The following is a 24,657-nucleotide window of genomic DNA, read 5'->3' as shown; positions in this document are numbered from 1 at the left end:
ACCAAGAAAGCACAACAGTGCCTTTACTTCCTCAGGAAACTAAGGAAATTTGGCATGTCCACACTGAGACTCCTACCAACTTTTACAGATGCACCATGGAAAGCATCCTATTTGGCTGCATCGCAGCCTGGAATGGCAACTGCTCAGCCCAAGATTGCAAGAAACTTCAGATAGTCGTGAACATAGCCCGGTCCATCACACAAACCCGTCTCCAATCCACGATCTACACCTCCCGCTGCCTTGGGAAAGCGGGCAGCATAATCAAAAACCCCTCCCACCCGGCTTACTCACTCTTCCAACTTCTTCCATCGGGCAGGAGAAACACAAGTCTGAGAACACGCACGAACAGATTCAAAAACAGCTTCTTCCCGCTGTTACCAGACTCCTAACTGACCCTCTTATGGACTGACTTGATTAATACTACACTCCTTTATGCTTCACCCTATGCCGGTGTCAATGTATTTACATTGTGTACCTGTGTTGCCCTATTGTGTATTTTCTTTTCATGTACTAAATGATCTGTTTGAGCTGCTCACAGAAAAATACTTTTCACTGTACCTCGGTACACGTGACAATAAACAAATCCAAATCTGTATCAATAATTTGGATGTGGGGACAAAATGTAGTATTTTCAAATTTGTTAATGACACAATATTAGGTCAGAATGTGAGTTGTGAGGAGGATGCAGAAAGGCTTCAAGGCGATTTGGACAGGCTAAGTAAATACATGGCAGATGGGATATAATATGGAAAAACGTGAAGTTATACACTGGTAGGAAAAACAAAAACAAAAATCACGGTATTTCTTAAACAGGGAGAGTTTGGGAAGTGTTGATGTCCAAAGGGATCAGAGTGTACTTGTTCATCAGTCATTGAAAGCTAACATGCAGGTGTAGCAAGCAATTAGCAAGGAAAATAGCATATTGAAGGAACCAAGTCTTGCTGCAATTATACAGAGTCCAGGCGAGATCGCATCTGGAGTACGGTGTACAGTTTTAGTCTTCTTATCTAGGAAGGATATACTGCGATTGAAGGAGTGCATCAAAAGTTCACCAGACTGATCCCTGGATTGGACAAATTGTCTCATGAGGGGAGATTAAGGAAGCTGGACCAATATTCTCTCGAGTGTGGTAAGATGAGAGGTGATCTCATTGAAGCATACAAAATTCTTACACAACTCAATAGGGTCGATGCAAGAAGGATGTTTCCCCTGGCTAGGGGGTCCAGAACCAGGGGATACATCTCAGAAGAAGTAGACCATTTAGGACTGAGATGAGGAGGAATTTATTGACTCAGAGGGTGGTGAATTTTCAGAATTCTCTACCTCAAGAGGTCTGTGGAGGCTCAATCATCGAGTATATTAAAGACAGATTGACAGATTTTGAGATATTAAAAAATATCAAGGGGTATGGGGGTGTTATATGAAGAGGTAAAAGATCAGTCATGATCAAGTCGAGTGGCTGAGCAGGAAAGGGGCAGAAGGTCCTATAGCTGTTCCTGTGTTCCTGAGCTCAGAAAGAATTGTTTCCCCAAGTGGAGAATCTCCTAAGGCCTTTACAGTTCCCAAAGGTTAATTTCAACCACCCAACTAACAACCTCATGAGAATAGCAAAGATGAGTACAATTAAGTTATTTAGTTAACACTGCGAGTAGTCATGGCGTGAAGTAATTCTACAGGTACAGGATCACAAATCGGTGACTGAAAATTGGACATTTACACAGGAACATAAGAACTAGGCACAGGAGGAGGCCATCTAGCCCTTTGAGTCTATTCCGCCACTCAATAAGATCATGGCTGATCTTTTGTGGACACCGCCCGAACACTATAACCCTTTACTCTTGAAAAAAAAACAATCTATCTTTATCTTGAAAACATTTAAATGAAGGAGCCTCAACTGCATCGCTGGGCAGAGAATTCCATAGATTCACAACCCTTTGGGTGAAGAAGTTCCTCCTCACCTTAGTCCTAAATCTACTTCCCCTTATTTTGAGGCTATGCTCCCTAGTTCTGCTTTCACCCGCCAGTGGAAACAACCTGCCCGCATCTATCCTATCTATCCCCTTCATAATTTTAAATGTTTCTATAAGATCCCCCCGCATCCTTCTAAATTCCAATGAGTACAGTCCCAGTCTACTCAACCTCTCCTCGTAATCCAACCCCTTCAGCTCTGGGATTAACCTAGTGAATCTCCTCTGAACACCCTCCAGCGCCAGTACGTCCTTTCTCAAGTAAGGGTTGGTTTAGCTCAGTTGGCTAGACAGCTGGTTTGGAATGCAGAACAAGGCCACCAGCACGGGTTCAATTCTCGTATCAACTTATCCGAACAGGCGACTAGGGGATTTTCACGGTAACTCATACTTGTGACAATAAAAGATTATTAGGGCAGCATGGTAGCATAGTGGTTAGAACTGTTGCTTCACAGCTCCAGGGTCCCAGGATCGATTCCCAGCTTGGGTTGCTGTCTGTGCAGAGCCTGTACGTTCTCCCAGTGTGTGCGTGGATTTCCTCCGGGTGGTCTGGTTTCCTCTCACAGTCGAAAGATGTGCGGGTTAGGTGGATTGGCCATGCAAAAAATTGCCCTTAAAAAAGGTTAAGTGGGGTTACTGGGTTACAGGGAAAGGGTAGAGACGTGGGCTTCAGCAAGGTCCTCTTTGTAAGGGCCGCTGCAGACTCGATGAGCCGAATGAGCTCCTTCTGCACTGTAAATTCTTTGAAAACTAACACAATACTCCAGGTGTGGCCTCACTAACATCTCATACAGTTGCAGCATAACCTCCCTAGTCTTAAACGCCATTCCTCCAGCAATGAAGGACAAAACTCCATTGGCCTTCTTCATCACCTGTAAACCAACTTTTTGCGACTCATGCACTAGGGCACCCGGGTCCCCCTGCACAGCAGCATGTTTTAACATTTTATTTAAATAATAATCCATTTTGCTATTATTCCTACCAAAATGGATAACCTCACATTTGTCAACGTTGTATTCCATCTGCCAGACTCTAGCCCATTCACTTAAACTATCCAAATCCCTCTGCAGACTTCCAGTATCCTCTGCACTTTTTGCTTTACCACTCATCTTAGTGTCTTCTGCAAACTTGGACACATTGCCCTTGATCCCCAACTCCAAATCATCTATGTAAATTGTGAACAATTGTGGGCCCAACACTGACCCCTGAGGGACACCACTAACTACTGATTGCCAACCAGAGAAACACCCATTAATCCCCACACTTTGCTTTCTATTAATTAACTAATCCTCTCTTCATGCTACTACTTTACCCTTAACGCCATGCATCATTATCTTATGCAGCAAACTTTTGAGTGGCATCTTGTCAAAAGCTTTCTGGAAATCCAGATACACCACATCCATTGGCTCCCCATTATCTACTGCACTGGTAATGTCCTCAAATAATTCCACTAAATTAGTTAGGCAGGGCCTGCCCTGAACCCATGCTGCTTTTGTCAAATGGGACAATTTCCATCCAGCTGCCTCGCTATTTTTTCCTTGATGGTAGATTCCAACATCTTATCTACCACCGAAGTTAAGCTAACTGGCCTATAATTATCCGCTTTCTGCCTACCTCCTTTTTTAAACAGTGGTGTCACGTTTGCTCATTTCCAATCCGCTGGGACCACCCCAGAGCCTCGTGAATTTTGGTAAATTATCACGAGTGCATTTGCAATTTCCCTAGCCATCTCTTTTAGTACCCTGGGATGCATTCCATCAGGGCCAGGAAACTTATCTACCCTTCGCCCCATTAGCTTGCCCATCACTACCTCCTTATGTGATAACAATCGTCTCAAAGTCCTCACCTGTCATAGCCTCATTTCTATCAGTCACTGGCATGTTATTGTGTCTTCCACTGTGAAGACCGATCCGAAATACCTGTTCAGTTCCTCAGCCATTTCCTCCTCTCCCATTATTAAATCTCCCTTCTCATCCTCTAAAGGACCAATATTTACCTTAGCCACTCTTTTTTGTTTTATATATTTGTAGAAACTTTTACTATTTGTTTTTATATTCTGAGAAGTTTACTCATAATCTATCTTACTCTTCCTTATAGCTTTTTTAGTAGCTTTCTGTTGCCCCCTGAAAGATTTCCCAATCCTCTAGGCTCCCACGAATCCTTGCCACTTTGTCTGCTTTTTCCTTCAATTTGATATTCTCCCTTATTTCCTTAGATATCCATGGTCGATTTTCCCTCTTTCTACCATCCTTCCTTTTTACTGATATAAACTTTTGCTGAGCACTGAAAAATCATTTGGAAGGTTCGCCACTGTTCCACCATAAAGTCTTTGCTCCCAGTCTACCTTAGCCAGCTCTTCTCTCATCCCATTGTAGTCTCCATTGTTTAAGCACAAAACTCTAATGTTTGATTTTACCTTCTTACCCTCCATCTGTATTTTAAATTCCACCATATTGTGATCGCTCCTTCTAAGAGGATCCTAACTATGAGATCATTAATCAATCCTGTCTCATTACACAGGACCAGATCCTGTCTCATTACACAGGACCAGATCTAGGATCGCTTGTTCCCTCGTAGGTTCCATTACATACCGTTCTAGGAAACTATCGTGGATACATTCCATAAACTCCTCCTCTGACTGCCTTGACCGGCTTGGTTAAACCAATCACCATGTAGATTAAAATCCCCCATGATAACTGCTGTACCATTCTACATGCATTGGTTATTTCTTTGTATATTGCCTGCCCCACCGTAATGTTATTATTTGGTGGTCTACTCCAATCAGTGACTTTTTCGCCTTACTATCCCTGATTTCCACCCAAATGGATTTAACCTTATCCTCCAAAGCACCAATGTCATCCCTCACTACTGCCCGGATGTCATCCTTAAATAACAGAGCAACACTACCTCCTTTACCATCCACGCTGTCCTTCCGAATAGTTTAATACCCTTGGATATTCAACTCCCAGTCGTGACCATCATTTAACCATGTTTCAGTAATGGCCACTAAATCATAGTCATTCACGATGATTTTGCGCTATCAACACATTTACCTTATTCTGAATACTACGAGCATTCAGGTAAAGTACCCTTATGTTGGCTTTTGTACCTCCATTTTGAATCTTAACACCTCTATCAGTAACCTCTCCCAATTTATTTTTCCTTTTAACTTTCCTCCTAATTTTCTTTACCGTTGAACCCATATCTTCATGTAATAACCTGCTGCTTCACTTTCCATTTATGTTTTTATTTCCCATTTTATTCCTTTTAGTAGCACTAGGCCAATTCACTGAGCTCTCCTCTGGTCTAAATGTATGGCTGGGAAATTCCTTGGAGTGGCAATTTATTGGAGGTTTAGTGGGACCCTCATTTGGAGGCAAAGAGCATCTGCCACACTTACAACAAAGAAACACAGATCTCAACCAGCTCCTCCTGGCTTACCTTACAGAGCTGTCTTTTATTTCTTTCAAAATTGCCCTTTGCAATTCTTACTTGGAAAAATATCCTCACCAATCTACATGCCCAACCAGCACTGGCCTGAATTGCCCAGGCATGGACTCGGTCCCAAGGTTGTCAGTTTCTTTTTTTCAGTATAGACGATGGTAGAAAGGAGAACATAATTGACCAACAGAGGGATATGGAACAAGGGATGTAGAGCTAAAAAATCATCAGAAAAATATTAACTGAAGTAAAGATGGATTAAACCACTGAAACATAATGGCATGCATTTTAGGGTCTTCAAGGTAGATAAGGGGACAATTGTTTTAATACTTCATAATGTTGCAAACTGTGAATCTGCAGACAAACCTGTTATACCCCCTTCAATGAGGAATAAGCCAAGTAACTATGAAACAGCTTGTCTGACATTTGTTGAGAAAACTGATGGAATCCATTATGCAAGATAAAATTAGTATGTATTTAAAGATGTGTGGATTATTCAAGAAAATCCAATACAATTATGTTCTCAACAGAAGAGGGCCATTCTGACATTTGCATAAAGCATGCAAAAATGCATTCCTAATTTTAGTTTTAATTTAAGTGAACGGAAATAAAAATTGGGGTAATGTTTAGAGGGATGCTGTTAACAAAGTCACATTTATTTCTCAACTCTAGTTGCCCCAAGAATGTTTTATGATTTGTCACCTTAATCTGCCACGGCACTCACTACAAAGTTCCTTGCATTATGCTGTTACACAGAGAATAAAGGATATTATTTCAGCATTGATAAAGTAATGACAAAATATGCCAAAGTCAAGACAGTGTGCGAGTGGGAGGGACATTTGAAGGCAAAAATTATCTTGCTGCATTACTGCTCTTGGTAGTAGAGATTGTGGGACAGGGAAGTAGTCTTTAAATTAGCTTAACCCAATGCTACAGTGCATCCAAAGACTAAGTACTGGAAGGTGTGCCAGTGACGGAAGGCGATAGCAAAACCAGACGTCAGATCGGTAATGTTTGCTGGCACCAGATTAGTGACTGAAAACCAGTACTCTGGCCCTGGCATCCATGTGGAAACCCCAAACAAACACCAGATTATCTCCACCTCTGTTCTCCAGCTTCTTAATCCCAGGGAGATCATTCCTTTTGCAGCTCAGATGAAAGATGATAATGCTGACGGAGAGTGGGAATAGAGGCAGGAAAGTGATTTCCTTCTGTATCATCATCAGTCAGGCCACCCTGGAGTTCCTCCAGCATGATCATGCCCCAAATTCCTCTTCCTCAAATCTCATCTCCTGCAGGACTTAGGTATCTTAACCTGGAGGCAATTCCAACGCAGCAGGAGCACCAATGACTGACAAAGCTGACAAAATTCAGAGTGGATGAGAGAATGCTACCTTCTCAGCAGAGGTTAAAGAGTAGACTGCCTTTGGAATTATAAAGTCCCAGAACTCATGAAATCACCTGTGGAGAAAAATATTCAAGGTATATTCGTGCCTATGCGATGGCTCTGGAGTCAGGTCTGGCAAGACATGTAGATCAACTGACAGATGCACAAATCAGGTGCAAAGTTCAGCCAATTTGTGCCATCTTCATCTTTATGAGAACAGAAAATCCAACCTCGCACATTTAGGTTGTGGAGTAGGGCAATGCAACAAAATGCTTGTTTTAAACAGCACTGGATCCTCCTGAGAGATGCTTCTCCAGAATGCCGACAGCCGCATGGACATTTGGCCCATTTTAAATGTGCTGTCACAGGTCATGTACAGCAGCTTAAGTCTTTTCATTTGGAGTCAGCTGTAAGTAATAACGGACTCTGGTGTCTCACCCTCAAAAATAATTATTCACCCACCACTTTCAAAATCCAAAACTTCTCCTCTCATTTTCCAGTACTTCCCTGCATATAACACACGTGCGTTGTATCAGTATTTGTATTGGCACAATTGACAAAACTATACCTCAAAATCATACGACCATAAGACATAGGAGCTGAATTAGGCCATTTGACCTATCGAATCTGCTCTGCCGTTCAATCTTGGCTGATATCATCCCCATTCTCCTGCTTTGTTCCACAATTTTTTCTTCTTTGCAGGCTGTCAAACAGAGGCTTGGAGCTCTGTACACAGCTGACTCTAGCACTGCCCTGTCCTGCTGTGCACTCTCCTGCGCAGCTCTCTCCAGCAGATTCAGATGCGAGGTCCTGGCCAGTAGGTACTCTGCCTATTTGTGACTCTGGCCGTTTCTTTCACGTAACAAAACAATTCACCTTCATAATCCTTTTACCTGGCCATCAGCTGCAAAATTAAAGAATCTCTCCTCCATGATTTGGCGCCAAAAGCATGTACATACAGGACGGCAGACGTAAAGTATACATGCAGGACACATGGCCTGCTCACTGCTGCCGCTTATAGCACACAGCCTCATTTTGTTAACATGATGGCAGCCACCTTTCTCAATTTAAATGCCGCTGGCAGCCGTTGGGTGCTTCTCCCGCGATCAGGACCACCGCGGGGATGCTGCAACTGATCACTCTGTGACTCTCTCCACACCCGGCCAGGACCCGCACTTTGAAAAACCCTGTCCGAGGGTACCGCCTACAAAATTGTGTTCAGTGGAGATTCATGAATGCAAAGGGTGCCCCATTCCCATATGAGCGTGTCTTTATGTAAATCTAATATACCTACAAATGCGGTCTACATCAAAAACAAGATTAAAGTGCCAAATGAAAACACAGTAAAGCAGTAATCAATTTATTCACACCTTACAATGGCCTCAACTTGTAAAAGGGCGAAAATTTAGATAGCTCCAGAAAATAATCTTTTTCTGTTTAGCGTGCCTTGTTTTGAGTCAGTCCAGCCATCTGTTGCTGCAGATTAACTCAGTGTGGCTCAGCTTCTTTGTCAGGTAACTTCCATTTACTGCAAGATTGGACCAGAGATGGGAATGTTCTCTGCCCCAGCTGCCTTCAAACCATGTTAGCAGAGCTTCTTCAACATCGGGATAGGCAGCCATTCTGATCCTCTTCCTTGCTGGAGAGAATACCTGCTTGCCTGTTCCAAGATGTTCACCTTGTGTTCCATAATATTGGAAAAACTCAATGGTGGAATCTCTCACTTCTTTGCGATGTCCGTTTTACACTTCTCGCTACAGTATTCACTCATCAACTTCACTTTCTCTCTGATGGACAACATTTTTAACTTCTCACAGGTTCAGCCACACTCATAGGTTTTGCTTGTCCTATCACAGGGAGTGCTCTATGAAAGCTTGTCCAGTACTCTATGACTTTGCACTCTGTGTGGCCCAACTCTACTCAGATTGGTTGGTACCTCCACATGACAATCATTAAAGATGTTTGGCTAATCTGGAGTTACCAGTGGGAAAATTTAGCTCATCGTGGATATCATTCTTTGGGATTTGCCATTCTACCGGCAGGAGTGGTTGACAACTTTGGCATAATGGTTGACAACTTTGGCATAATCAGAATTTGTGTCATCGGAGTATGACTCATCGTAGATTGACTCATCGCAATTTCACTGTAGTTTGGCTTGTATTTACTTTGAACGTTGTACACTCATGTTGTGCTTTACTATTTATGGATTTAGAGTCATACACAAATAGGTGCATTTATTTGGTGCTGACCTAGTTCATCAGATGATGATCTTGGCATGCTGATGCACAGGCAATGCATGCCGATGTATAGTCAGGTTCTAATATGGGTACTGAATTGAAGAATTTTATTTGTACTGGGGATAAAGAATAAAGCAGTATTCCCCAAACTTTTCCCCCCCTGTGACCCCATTTTGAGGCGTGAAAATTACCACCACCTGCTCAAGGGCAATCCAGCATTGTCCACATCCCGTGAACAAGTGCATTTTAAAAAGTCTTTTAACAACCTAATTTCAGTACTACTCTGCCACCTATTGGTCCTGTTATTCAATTTTTCTATTGTAGAAAGGAAAAGTAATTTACATAAAATACCAGCATATCTTCCACATACATATATCAATTATAAAACAAAATCAAATTGAAACCCATTTCTCCCACACCAGTCATGGAATCAGGTTTCCTCCCAGTCCAAAGATGTGCAGGTTAGGTGCATTGGCCATGCTAAATTGCCCTTAGTGTCCAAAAAGATTCAGTGGGGTTACTGCGTTACGGGGATATTGTGGAGGCGTGGGCTTGAGTAGGGTGCTCTTTCCAAGGGCCGGTGCAGACTCGATGGGCTGAATGGCCTCCTTCTGCACTGTAAATTCTATGACTATAAGAGCATGATAAGGATAGAAACATTTAGAAATGAGTTGCACGCAGGAATGTGAACTGGCAACATTAAAATTCTTTGTCATGAATAAAGGTGGCTTAGGGGTTTACAGTAATAAAAGTAGCATTCTTCTAGAATCTGAACACATGCACCTAAACGTGGAAATGCAGAAGTTGTGTGATGTACCTTTCTCCACTGATTCTCTACTGAAGTAGCACAGAATGCAATCAATCAGTTAGAAATCACTGAAAGGGCGATAAGTTGCCATTTTGCATTATTAGTCTGAGTGTAAAAATCCTTGAAAAAGTTATATCTTGTTGAATGAAGAATATCTGGATCGTTAATGGCATACTAAAGTTTGTTATTACTGATGAAGTACCTTTCTGGAGTCTGTCTCCTTTCTTGAATTGAGCAGTCGCATTTGCTATTTTTCAATTTGATGGGACATTTACAGAATCTAAGGAACTTTGGACAATTAAAATCAATGCGCCTACTAGTTCGCCAGCCATTTATTTTAAGACCCTTGGTTGAAGTCCATTAGGATCTGGTGACTTGTGAGCTTTTAGTTCTAACAGACTTCTCAGTATCCTTTCCCTGCTGATTGTCTTGCTCGCTGACATCTCTACTCCTTCTCCCGGTCATGCTCTAGGCCGAAGCAGATGCAACCTGCTGTGGTTTGTGCAGAATCCTTTAAGTCATAACTAAGGCCTTCAATGCATGCCACACCACTCCCTAAAGACTTTGGCAACTTTACACAACTCTGAAAATCACCCAAAACTTTTACTATCACAACAAGATCCCTTTAAATAGAACTGGGAGGTGTTTTGGGAGTGTTGGGGTGGGGTGCTGGTCTTTTCTGCCTCAGTGCTCAATGCTCCAGCTATGTTAAGAGGGAGCACTGAGCTCCAACATGACAGCACTGGCATCAAATCAACATCACAATTTGCCCACTCTTCATACAGTCATACAGAAATAGCAGATTCTCATGCACTAAAGTCCTCACTAAAATGTCTTTCTGCACTGCCAACACCAGATATGTGTGCGCACCCTGGAGGTGCCATTTTAAAAGACAAAATGGTACCCCTTGCACTAATGTAATGGGCTAAATGAGTTTCTGAACATATCATTCAAACACTTTAAAAGCCAAAACATTTTTAAAGAAAAACTGCTGAGATTTTGGATGACTCGGAAAATTCTTCCACATGGTCACAATCTGGATATAGTTAAATTCAGGACAGTGGAATGAGCTGCCTTAACAATCCCTCAACAGGTTGACCTCCACTTAAGGGAGCTGTAAAAAAAAAAGTTACATCTCAAAATTGCGAAGGAAAGGCTTATTGGCTGCAGCCAATAAACATTTTAAGTTTGTCATGAACAATAAACATTCTCTCTCCACTGCAGCAAGTCAAACAACATTGTGGAACATAGTCATGTTCCTATGCTCTTGGGTTAACATTGTATGACATACGTTCAATGAGTTTTAACACCATGAGTATTCTGGATGTCTGGCGAGAGTAATAAAACAAAAATAATCAGCAACTATATGCACGAGTGAAGAAAGTGGCAGACATTGCTAAACCTCTTTCCCACCTTTTATGTGCGTTTGAAACAAACCAATCCTTTGATTTTACATTATCCGGAGTTTGCTGTGCGAGTTATGCATAGAGGGTTGGAAAACTTTAAATTTAAGGGTTGAGGAAAATTGCCATCACTTATAAATGGGGAAATTAAGAAATCAAAAACAATTTTCTGTTTACGGATGGGTAGGAGAAATCAAGGCTGTTTAAATTAATCCCCCTTCATTCCATACCACTCCTCAAGCAAGAAGGCCAAAACTGCACAGTACTCCAGGCATGGGCAAAGCAGTGCTCTGTATAGCCTTAACAAGACTTCCCCACTTTTATACTCCCTTGCAGTAAAGTCCAACATTCCATTTGTCTTCCAAGTTACTTGTCGCACCCAAATGCTAATTTTCAGCAATTCGCGTAAAGACACAGCAATCCCACTGTATCACAGCATTCGGAAGTCTCTCTCCTCTTAAATTAGGTTATGGTTTTCTATTCTTCCAAAAGTGGATAACCTCACATTTTTTTCAATCTGCCAACTTTTTGGCCACTTAACCTATATCTCTTTGAGACACTGTTTCCTCCCAAAACTTGCCTTCCTACCTATCTTTGCACAGTCAAAAAATGTGGCTACGTTACACTAGGTCCCTTTATCCAAGTCATTAATATAGATTGAAAATAGTTGAGGCCCCAGCACTGATCCCTGTGGCACCCCACTATTCACAGTTTGCCAACCAAAAATTACCCTTTCTCATAACTCTGTTAGTTAGCCAATCATCTATCTGTGCTAATATATAACCTCCAAAGGGCAGCACGGTGGCACAGTGAGTAGCACTGCTGCCTCTCAGCGCCGAGGTCCCAGGTTCGATCCCGGCTCTGGGTCACTCTCCGTGTGGAGTTTGCACATTCTCCCCGTGTTTGCTAAATTGCCCCATAATTGGAAAAAATTAATTGGGTAATCTAAATTTTAAAAATATATATACAACCTCCAACACCATAAGCTCTTATCTTGTGTGCTTTTATGTGGCATCTTTAACAAATACCTTTTTAGAAATCCAAATACATTACAACTGCTAGTACCCCCTTACCTACCCTGCTTGTCACTACCTCAAAAGACCTATAATAAATTTTGCCACACGTCCCCTTCATACAACCTTGGTCATATTATGATTTTCTAAACGCCTTGCTGCTATTTCTTTAATGATGACCCCCCCCCCCCCCCCTCCCCTCCCACACTATCGTTAGGTAAGAAGTGATGATGTGCAAACATCAGCAAGCAAAATTTAGCACCATTCACATCACCTCAGATACAGAAGCAGTCCATATCCATTAGCAGCAAGATCTGGACAACATTCAGGCTTGGACTGATAAATGGCAAATAACATTCATGCCACACAAGTGCCAGGCAATAACCATCTCCAAGAAGAGAGAATTTAACCATCTCCCCATGATATTGAATGGCATTAGCACTGCTGAATTTTCCCATTTGAACAACCAGGGCGTTACCTCTGACCAGAAACTGAACTGGACCAGTCATATAAATACCATGGTAACAAGGACAAATCGGCTTTTCACAATAACTTCATTGAAGCCTACTTGTGACAATAAGCGATTTTCATTTCATTTCAGAAGCTGGGAATTCCACAGTTAACTCATCTCCCGACTCACCAAAGCCTGTCCACCATCTACACATCAGGATTCATAGAATCATAGAATTTACAATGCAGAAGGAGGCCATTCGGCACAATGAGTCTACACCAGCCCTTGGAAAGAGCACCCTACTTAAGCCCACACCTCCATCCTATCCCTGTAACCTCACCTAACCTATTTGGACACAGAGAGCAATTTATCGTGGCCAATCCACCTAACCTGCACATCTTTGGACTGTGGGAGGAAACCGGAGTACCCGGAGGAAACCCACACAGACACAGGGAGAACGTGCAGACTCCACACAGACAGTGACCCAAGCCGGGAATTGAACCTGGGACCCTGGAGCTGTGATGCAACAGTGCTAATCATTGTGCTACCGTGCCGCCCTGTGTCAGAATACTCTCCACTTGCCTGGATGAGTGCAGCTCCAATAACACTCAAGAAGCTCAATGATTTCCAGGACATAACAGTTGGTTGATTGGCACTCCGACCACTATCTTAAATATTCGCTCCCTCCACTACAGAATCACATAGGCAACATATGTATCTGCACTATATAGACTGCAGCAGTACAAGAAAACAGCTCATCACCAGCTTCTCTAAACGCTAAATAATGAAGTTGCAAAGCTGATCAACTACCACAAGACCTAGTGACTTTGGTCCAGCAGCAACAAAACAGTCCACCTCCACGATGCCAGCACCAAGAGGGAACTTATCTCCTCGAATGGCTCCTTGAATGGCAAGAGATTGAATCATGAACGACATCCCATGTATCTTGTGTTACCCTTGACCAAACACTGGGCATATAAATAAACATATGAGCAAGACAACAGCAAAGATCAAAATGTGAAACAAGCTCCTCAGCAAACTTGCTGACTCTTCATGCGGTGCAGGTGCATCTTAAGGACCTCAGCTCCTGCCACTGTCTACTCGACTGAGAGTTTTGTGCTCCTATATGGTCCAACACATCCCATATTAGTCTTGTAAATACCCAGCTCAATACAAAAATGTGTATCATTTTGGGTACCCTCCGATCAACTCAACTTCCATGGTTCCTGTTACGTTCTGGTGCTTGGCTGGTTGGAATAAATGCACTAAAGAACATCTAGTTCTTCGACTAGTTAAAATTTTATTATTTAACAATTGCGTGGTTAAGATAATTAAAAGAACATTATCAAAAACTAACTATAATTAATTAATTATGAGCTCCTACAAATTGGGACTATCCACCATGAAGACCCTCTATCAACTCCCTGTGGTAACAATGTCACATGGCTGTTCTCTCCTGTCACCTCCTGGTCAGAGGTCTCGTCTATTACTTTATTCATAACTGGTTATGCATAGCATCACATCCCCTTTCCTTTGGAAATGTAAAGTTTTACATACATTATCTCAATATACATGATATGCATAATATGTTCATTATTCACATATTTACAGTTCATCACAAGTTCAATCTGTCTGGTTTTTTTTCTGTGTCTTGTCGACCTTCTGAGCATTGGTTGAACTGGTGAGTTTACTTGATTTTCATTTGTTATCGAAGATGATTCTTGCTCTTTTTCTTGGCGTTGTATATTTTCATCTTATTCTAGTTCTGTATGCTGAGGTTTCTCTTGTTCTGTTGTCCTTGAATTGCTTACAATAGAAACATTGTGGTTCCATAACAAAAGATTGCTGAACCTTCAGCAAGGCTCTCCTGTTTAGTCTTAGAACTTGCCCATCTCAGTAATGATGTTGTACAATTGTGGACCTGATGATGGTAGTACTTTAGCACACTTCATCCATCCGTTTCCATCAGGTCTTTCTACCCAGTCATCTTTTTCTAATGGTTGTAGCCTTCTTATTGTTTTGTCACAATACCTCTTCTGCCTCCTTTTTGGAATGCAAGCTTCCTCAAGTTTTCAATTTGTTTGTTCCAATGGAATTTATGGCGAGGTTGTTCCAAGCTGTCTGCATTGAAATTTATGACAGATTGCACACACGTCAATCATGACAAATATCTTGATTATTACCCAGCCAATATACTGTCTCCCTGGCTCATCTTTTACATTTTTCTATGCCCAAGTGCCCTTCATTAATCTTGTTCACAATCACTGGTTGTAATGATTTTGGAATTACTATTCTATTTTGCCTTAGCAAAAAAATATTAGCTGCACTTAGCTCTTCTCTGATATCATAGTAGTTAGAGCAGGGTCTTTTTGGCCACTGAGAGATTATCTTCTGTAAGATTTTATCTTTAGTAGTTTCATCTCTTATTAGTTTTGACTTCATAGCTGAGACTGGAAGGGATTCCGTCACAAAATTCACTTGTGCTTGTACATCCTCATCCAAATGTTGGTCTTTTATGGCCATAGAACGAGATTGTACATCGTACATGTTTACCTGGCATATAGATTAGATTGAAATCATATCTTTGTAACTTCATTATCATGCAGCAAGGTAGCAGAATGGTTAGCACAGTTGCTTCATAGCTCCAGGGTCCCAGGTTCGATACCCAGCTTGGGTCACTGTCTGTGCGGAGTCTGCACATTCTCCCCATGTCTGCGTGTGTTTCCTCCGGGTGCTCCGATTTCCTCTCAGTCCAAAGACATGCAGATTAGGTGTATTGGCCATGATAAATTGCCCTTAGTGTTCAAAAAGGTTAAATGGGGGTTACTGAGTTACGGGGATAGTGTGGCAGTGTGGGCTTGTGTAGGGTGCTCTTTCCAAGGTCCGGTGCAGACTAGATGGACTGAATGGCCTCCTTCTGCACTGCAAATTCTATGATTCTATGTGTTGTATCCTGGGTGACATCTCATTTAGATTCTTTATTTTTTACTATCGCCACAAGTGGTTTATGGTCAGTTTTCACTAAGAACGTCAGTAGGCCATACATGTAGTCATGGAATTTGTTTAATCCATTTATCAAACCCAAGCATTCTTTTTCTATTTGAGCATATCACCGCTCTGTGTCAATCATTGACCTTGAGGCATAGGCAATTGGAAGCCAATTCTCGTCATTGTCTTGCTGCAATAATACTGTTCCCAACCCATCTTTAGACGCATCTGTCGATATCTTTGTGTTCTTCGTAGGAACACAGGTGCTGAATGAAGTCAATGCTTCCTGTAAATTTGCCATTATTGTTCATGTCTGTCCAACCACTGGAAAACAGTGTCCTTCTTTATCAGGCATGTTATTTTTACTGAAAGATAAGGAATAAACTTCCCTGAAAAATTTATCATGCCAGAGGACTCTTTCTTTGTCTGTATGAGGTGGGATATTTAAAATCGCCTTGATTTTTTCTTGGTTAGGTTGTATACCTTTGTCAGAAAGTTTGCCTCCTAAGAATGTGATATTTTCCAACATCAAGCTGACATCTGGCTTCAGTTTCAATCCATACTTTTTTGATGCTTCTCAGCACTTTGACAAGTATTTCATTGTGCTCGTCTCTTAATAATAATCTTTATTATTGTCACAAGTAGGCTTACATTAATACTGCAATGAAGTTACTGTGAAAATCTCTTAGTCACCACACTCTGGCGCCTGTTCGGGTACACAGAGGGAGAATTCAGAATGTCCAATTCACCTAACAAGCAAGTCTTTCGGGACTTGTGGAAGGAAACCAGAGCACCCGGAGGAAACCCACGCAGACACAGGGAGAACGTGCAGACTCCGCACAGACAGTGACCCAAGAGGGAATCGAACATGGGACCCTGGCGCCATGAAGCAACAGTGCTAACCACTGTGCTACCATCTCGCCCATACTCTTGTTGAGCCCCATACAATGTCATCAACGTATACTCAGACGACTGGAATGTCTTCTACAACGTGTTCCATTGCCCAATGGAAAATTTCAGATGCTGAAATAATACCAAATGGCATTCTGAGAAAACAGTATCACCCGAATGGAGTATTGAAGGTGCACAACTTTGTGCTCCCCTCATCTAACTTGAGTTAACAAAAAACCCCGTGATGCATTTAGTTTGCTAAAACATGTCGCTCTTGACATCTCAAGTGATTTCTTCTCTTCAGAATAGGATAGCGCTCTCTTTTAATGTTTAAATTGAGATCCTTCCGAGCCATACAGATACGTAGGTCATTATTACGTTTCTTCACGCAAACCATGGAGTTCACCCAATCTGTTGGTACTTTGATGCGTTTTATCACTCCCAGTCTCATCATTCTCTCCAGTTCATTCTTAATTATTTCCTTCAGTGGAACTTGTATACCTCTTGGTGTGTGTATGACTGGTTGTGCATTGTCTTTTAACTATATGCAATAGGTGAATGGTGACTCCGAATCCTTGAATATTTTGAGGAAATTCCTTCAGGATTACATCCATTGATGTCTGTTGCATAGTTATATTACAGTCTGCAGTGTAGACTCCTTTCACGAGCTCAAGAGCTTCACATGCTTCCATTCCCAATAAAGATTCACACTTAGCGGCTACGATTGAGAACTTTACTGAGTGCACTTTGTTCTTTACATGGACCTTTAGTTCACAAACTCCCAGTGTACTAATTATTTTTCCATTATAATCTTTTAATAATGATGTTGTGGTATTGAAAACATGTGGCTTCATCTTTATTTCTTGTAAATCAGATCAACTGATTAAATTGCCTCTCGCTCCCTGGTCAAGTTTGACACTGATGAATGTTCCATTAATCATCAGAGGAACTGTTCAGTTGTCTCTATGAACACTTACATCTGCATTGCTGTTACTACAATTTTGCACTGACGCCCGTTTAACTTTCATGCTGTCATAATGCATATCTTCACTGGATATATATCCATGAGAAAAGTGTCTTCAAGATTTAGACATAGACATAGAACAGTACAGCACAGAACAGACCCTTCGGCCCTCGATGTTGTGCCGAGCCATAATCACCCTACTCAAACCCACGTATCCACCCTATACCCGTAACCCAACAACCCATAACCTTACTTTTTAGGACACTAAGGGCAATTTAGCATGGCCAATCCACCTAACCCGCACATCTTTGGACTGTGGGAGGAAACCGGAGCACCCGGAGGAAACCCACGCACACACGGGGAGGACGTGCAGACTCCGCACAGACAGTGACCCAGCCGGGAATCGAACCTGGGACCCTGGAGCTGTGAAGCATTTATGCTAACCACCATGCTACCGTGTTCAATGATCGACTTTGGTATTTCCGATTTTTTAAAGTAGAAAAACGAAAAGCATTGTTTGGAAAAGTGATTTTTGCCTTTGCACCTGGATTAGATTTTCCAAATGCTGGACATTGCCTTTGCAAACGTTTATTGCCACATCGCTTGCAATAAAATGGAGGTTTTATTTAGTCGCTTAAAAAGGCCATCCCTCCTGGGGCCACGTCTTGCCTTCGGGTGCTTCACAACACTAATAGCATTGCTGCCTCTCTGAACTTCATGCCAAAACTCTTCACGTTTAGAGTGCTAATCTGTTGCACAGCTAGCTCATAGCACATGGCAAATCTGAATGGCATCATTGAGCTAAAGGCCGTTTTTTTAACAGCCTCTCCCGTATCTTGTTACAAATCCCGAACACGATTTGATCGAGGATCATAGATTCTTGCAACATATAAAAATTATATGACTGAGCCTTCAATCGCAAATCAGTCAACAAAACTATCAAACTATTCACCTGCCTTCTGGATGCGCGTGCGGAAAATATAGCGCTAAAAAGGCACATTTTTTCTATGTGCGCAATGCCGATCGAATTACTTTACAACTTCATTGAAGTTTATGTTATCCGTCTCGCTATCGAAAACAAACGTATTAAATATTTCTAGCGCTTGTGGACCTTCTACAGTGAGAAACAATGCTATGCGCCTCTCATCAGGCTGTGCCTGCAGACCAAGGACAGCAACATAGAGTATGAATTGCTGTTTAAAAACGCGCCAATTCTCATCTATATTACCAGTCACTCAAAGCTGGTGTGGTGCCTTCAGACATTCCAGCCTGGACTTCAAAGCCTAGCAATGCATTGAGTACAAGTTGCCAGTAGTTCGAAGTTAGTAGATTTTTTCTTCTCAGCAGTTATCTTTAGCTGTTCGGATCTTCACAGAATCTTGTTTTCCTGTTAGATCTTCAATCTCGGTATCAGGTTACTTTCTGGTGCTTGGCCGGTTGGAATAAATGCACTAAGTATCTAGTTCTTAGGCTAATTAAAATTTTATTATTTAACAATTGCGTGGTTAAGATAATTATAAGGGCAGCACGGTAGCACAGTGGTTAGCACAGTTGCTTCACAGCTCATGGGTCCCAGGTTCGATTCCTGGCTTGGGTGACTGAGCGGTGTCTGCACGTTCTCCCCGTGTCTGCGTGGGTTTTCGCTGGATGCTCCGGTTTCCTCCCACAATCCATAGATGTGCCAGTTAGGTGGGTTGGCCATGATAAAATTGCCCTTAGTGTCTAAAAAAGGTTAGGTGGGGTTACTGGGTTAGGGAGATGTTGTGGGCTTGGGTAGGGTGCTCTTTCCAAAGGTCGGTGCAGATTCGATGGGCCGAATGGCCTCCTTCTGCACTGTAAATTCAAAGAATATCAAAAACGAAATATAATAAATTAATTACAAGCTACTACAAATTGAAAGCAGACCATAGCAGGCCAGCAGTACGGTTCAATTCCCGTACTAGCCTCCCTGAATAGGCGCCGGAATGTGCCGACTAGCGGCTTTGCACAGTAACGTCATTTGAAGCCTACTTGTGACAATAAGCGATTTTCATTTCACTACCCACTACAATGACCCTCTATCAACTCCCTGAGGTAACAGCGTCACGTGGTTGTTCTTTATTGCCGCCTGCTGGTCAGAGGTCTTGACTACCACTTTATCCATAACTGGTTATGCATATCAGCACAGTTCCCAGTTCTGAGCAATATCCCCACACAAGGAGGGAGATTGCAACAAGAAATCTCCAGGAGATGGTTTACATCAACACAAACCTGCCACGATACATAGTTCTTTCCATCCACCTACTGCTTGCCTCGCACCACAGCAGTCTGTATGGCGACTACCAGGCTAAGGCAGAAGATATACAAGTCTGAAGACCCATACATCCAGACTTAGGGACAGCTTCTATCCCACATCTACTAGACTCCTCAACAACTCTCCCTCAGACTGATCTATTCCCTGTAAGACACTATTCACAATGCCCTATGCTGCTCTTGCTCATGTCATATTTGCTTTGTCTGGCCTTGTTCCGTGCAGTAACCAATTACTTATTTGTCGATGTACTGTGTCCTTTCTCGCAATCATTGTAACCATCTGCTATTTTTTTTTGTCTACAGTGTACGTTTCCTTGGCCGCAGAAAATACTTTTCACTGTACTTCGGTACATGTGACAATAAAAATAAAATAAAATCAATCAAATCAAATGCAACAGCAGAGGCCCTGTGGCAGCAGGAATTGAACCATCAGGCCATCATTAAAAAACACTTCCTCATCTTAATCCCACAGCCCTCCCCCGGCTTCAAACTGCCACGCCGACATTGGGGACTCAAATAGTTTCTACTCTGGCCAGGTTGGCACAAGTGGCGCCTTGCACGGAACCTGGATGCATTCATGGTGCACCCCAATCAATGACTCACATCGTTGAAAACTGCCCCCTGATAAAATACAGCAGAGGGCTCAAAGAGCTCCATTTAGGCACTGGTGAATCTATTGCCTGACTTGATGATTACTGCACTCACTTTTTAAAAAAATGCTTCTCAAGGATAATTAAGGGAAAGGTAAAAAATGCTGGCCAAGCCAGAAACACCCATGTCCTATGAATGGATTTTTAAAAATAGATTCCAGCAATTTCCTCATGGCAGATGTTAGGCTGACTGGCATACTGTTTCTGTCTCCCTACTTTCTTGAATACAGGTGTTACATTTGTGGTTTTCCAATCCATTGGGACCTTTCCAGCATCCAGAGAATTTTGTAAGATTACAACCAACTCTTAAGACTCCAGGATGCAGGCCTTCAATTCCAGATTACTTGCCAGCCCTTAAGGTCATAGTTTACCTAGTAGTGTATTTTTTCTATTGTGAATGTTTTAAGTTAATTTGTCCCTTTTGCCAACTGATTTTCTATTATTGGATGTTTTTGTGCCTTGTATCACAAAGTCAGATACAAAATTCACACACAAATTTCTTGCCCTTTTTGTTTCCAGTTAAGTAGTCCCCAGTTTCATCCTTTAATGGGAAAATATTTACTTTAGCTACTCTTTTCCTTTTCAAATACTTGTAGAAACTGTATCTGTTTTTATACTACTTATTAGTTAGTTTACTCTCATATTCTAATTTCCACATTTTCTTTCTAAAAAGGCAACTGTTGCTGATTTCTAAAATGTCCCCAATCATCTGGTCTACCACCAATCTTCACACCTTTTCTTTCAATTTGATATCATCCTTAACTTCCTTCTTTCACCATCTTGGATGGCATATTCTTTTTGTCGAGTCTTTATCAATGGAATATGTATTTGTTGAGTTATGAAATATCTCCTTAAAAATCTGCCATTGCTTATCTGTACGTTCAAATAAGAAACAATGAATATAGTAACTGGTTGTGCACCATTTTAGACAGTAGAAGCACCACAAAGTAAGACCGGAATTGAACTTGGGACCCTGAAGCGGTGATACACCAGTGCTAACCACTGTGCCACCCACACCGATGAGGTTTCATCTCCATGTGCATGTCACTTTTTCTAAAAATAAAAGTTGTGCTTATGATGCTTTATTCTAGGTGTGACTAAATTCCAGTTAGACAACTTAGAAAGTCAGCAGAACATATTATTAATGACCTCTCGTATAAAAATGGAGTGGCAATAGCATTTTGCATCACCAAATTAATTTGTACAGTGATTATCCCTACAATCAAAAAGCCTGGCAACTTTCTCACGGCAGTTGAATGAAACAGTGATGAGAAATTATGAAACTGTACTCCAATAAGGGGCCAGAAGCTTCAGAAAATGAGGCGGAAAAGAAAAGTGGTCTCTGAAAAATTGTCAGAAAAGATAAATCAGTGTATTGAGGCACTGAAAAGCAAAAGAACCCTTGTACATAAAACACACAAGACATTAATCCTCTGAGAAACCAGTTTGCCAATAGCAACTTTCTTTTTCTCTAAACTCTATTATTCATTTGGGCGGCTATTGTCGAACCTGGTGCAGCATCTGGGATGTACAGCCAATCTAAAATGAAGAAAACTGTCATCGGATTTCCAGTTAAATCTAGTGAGTGATGTAAAGTGGGTTCACAAAGCCACATATAGAGAATAGTGTAAATAATCATTTTGCAATTACAAATTTGGATGAGTGAATGCCTTATGGTTGCACTTCATTGTTGATCTGGTCTAGTTCAAGGCAATATTGATCGCTCAAATTCTTTGTTTGGCATAGTCTTAGGAAGAGGAAGTATCCACACTCTGGAATGCCAATTTTAGAGAGCAAAATTCTGGGCAAACCCTCAACTCAGAGGAAAGCACATTTTATAATGATCTCACTTCTTTGTGGCACTACTATACATCAACTTAAAAAGGTTAGTAACCCCACTCCTTACTGATCAGCTGTGTTAGAAAACATCAGCAGAGAGTATACAGGTAGGTCAATTTCTTCTGTTCAAATCCCTGCAACTCCCATCGAGAATGCTAATTTCAGTGGAAGAACAGGATTTGAAAAATTACATTCAGTTTGTAAAAGAACAATTTATTCACGATACCAACAGCAAAGTAAATATTTTGACAATATTTCTCCAACCCTGAAATGGAGCCAGAGACTATATTCAGGGCAGCATGTGGATTAGAGGTAGATAGATGCATTATACTCACCCTTGTAGTAGCAATCAGACTTCCACTCCGAAATAATTCGTCGCGGGCAGGACTGCCGGATTAAAGAATTGATTTCTGAACGGTTCAACAATAAATAAAAACAAACCTTTACAAAAATAAAGCACAGTCTCTTTAAATGCAAACAATTACATCCCTGTATTTACCTTCAAACACAATCACCTCGTCCTGACAGCCAAGTGCACTATCCTTCCCTGCACCTCTAGACAAAAACCATTTGAGGTCGCTCTGCATTATCTTTTTTTAAAGGATGTTTTGTACTTGAAAGTTTCCAGATTGCACTCAACTATGTACAGTAGTTTCAAATAATGAAGAGAAATACAACACAGTCGATTCACACGTTCGCTGTAGCCGTTAGCAGCGCTCGCACCTAACTTACCACAAAGTATGAGTGGCGACTTAACGTTACTTTACAGCAGATCAATGAATTGAAAGTGAAATTTTATATATATACCGTCGGCAGACTTTTCTTCTGTCAAGCCTGGGGTTCATTTGATAGATATTTAACTTCGGGGATTTCAAACTAGTTTCTGACCATTCTACAACTAAATTCTCGCCACAGTCAATAAAGTCGCCGGGTAACAATTACCAGCCCTTCCAAAAAAAAACTTAAACCTACTGGAGGATTTAATCATTTAAATGCGCATCACAAGCGCGTGCACTTCCTGAAATAAGCTCGGTACTCCAGTTCCCCCCCACCTCCCCAAAGGCTCTTCCTATGTCTTTCCCCCTCCCTTCCTTCCTTCCTCCCCTCACATTCTCTCTCACTCCCCCTTCGCAGAGCCCACCCCGAGATTTCTCTTCCTCAAACACTTCTTGTATTTTATTTGGGCAGTTTCTCAAAATGGCGGAGTCTATATTCATGTAAAGGCCTAAAAGGAGACACGTTGCATTTAAACGTGAATTTATTGCATCCCTTTCTTTTAAGATAACAAAAAAGGAAACGAAAGAGCGGAGTAGGAGCGGCGCGGAAACATTGTATCGAGCGGGCCACTCGCTCCCATTCCAATGGAAGCCTCGCACTTTACCCGGGCTCCATAAAATGGTCTGTGTCTGCAGAGTTCAGTGTTTGATATTATTAGAATAATTATCAGCACTCGCCAGTAATGTTCAAACACTCTTGTTTCCTCCTCTATTTAAATTGAGGGGGGGGCTCTGTCCTAATTTTTTCTCCCCCCCCCCTCTCCCCGTTATTAATCATTTGTTTCTAATTGCTGAAGGGACTTGTGCTGCTGTGGCAGGCGCACAATCCAGGGCACTCTCGCTTCTCTGCAACTACTTTTTATTTAAGTTGCACCAAATGCAATTAGGATAAACGCCAGGAAAGAGAAGAGGTTGAGGGGAAGGGTGGTGGTGGGAGGAAGTTAAATTCCCAGCCCAGCTGGAGGGAGCACCCAGAAACACCATTTGTTGTCGGAGAGCTTTTGGTCCTCGTTTATTTTATTGTTTAAAAAAATAAAAAAATGCACCGTTTCTTACCCAAATTCTGTCACGAGTAGCAGACAAATTTCCAGATCGGCTGTGCGCACGCGCGCAGGACAGCTGCTTGCAAGGAACTGCAGAGAAAAAAAAACTAGACACTGAACCACTCACCGACCTACTGTGGGCTTTCTTGTTAACGTCTGCCTTTCAATCGCGTTTCATTTCCAATTTGCATATTATTGCGGTGTCATTTTAACATCAAACTTTATCACCCTTTTGATTAAAATGTGTGTCCGAAATCAAAACCTGGGCTATGTTTATCCGCGGGATAACAAACTTGCATTAATATGTTTAGTTATTTGAAGGCAATGATGCCTCTGAGTCATATTTCTTTTCTGTGTGTTGATCTAAGTTACTGCAAAGACTATTTTTTTGCTTCTGGTAGCTAAATGTATTTTATTCAAAGTATTGTTTCCCATCGTTTCCTGTTTTCTGAGTTTCTGCTTGCTAATAAGGTATAAGTAGGAAGGGGAGATGTCACTGTAATAAGT

At 41.7% G+C, this 24,657-nt stretch overlaps 1 protein-coding gene across 8 annotated transcripts in view; it reads right to left on the bottom strand.

The window, feature by feature from the left end:
• The window catches only part of l3mbtl3 (L3MBTL histone methyl-lysine binding protein 3), a 189,090-nt gene extending 164,790 nt beyond the window's left edge, over positions 1-24,300 (bottom strand). For 2 of the 8 annotated variants that reach the window (XM_038799815.1, XM_038799810.1), the window contains exons 1-2: positions 24,164-24,300; positions 22,667-22,741 (exon numbers count right to left, since the gene is read on the bottom strand). The gene's annotated coding sequence lies outside the window, so the exon portion shown is untranslated. Of the gene's footprint in view, positions 1-22,666; positions 22,742-22,830; positions 23,029-23,063; positions 23,354-24,163 lie in introns of those variants that run through there. The other 6 variants (XM_038799816.1, XM_038799811.1, XM_038799817.1 and 3 more) reach the window with 4 other exon arrangements.
• Positions 24,301-24,657: the final 357 nt, after the last annotated feature.

This window comes from Scyliorhinus canicula, chromosome 6 (genome assembly GCF_902713615.1).
Source record: "Scyliorhinus canicula chromosome 6, sScyCan1.1, whole genome shotgun sequence".
NCBI lineage: Eukaryota > Metazoa > Chordata > Chondrichthyes > Carcharhiniformes > Scyliorhinidae > Scyliorhinus > Scyliorhinus canicula.
Note: the sequence above shows the minus strand (reverse complement) of the source record. Positions and strands in the feature narration are given on the sequence as shown.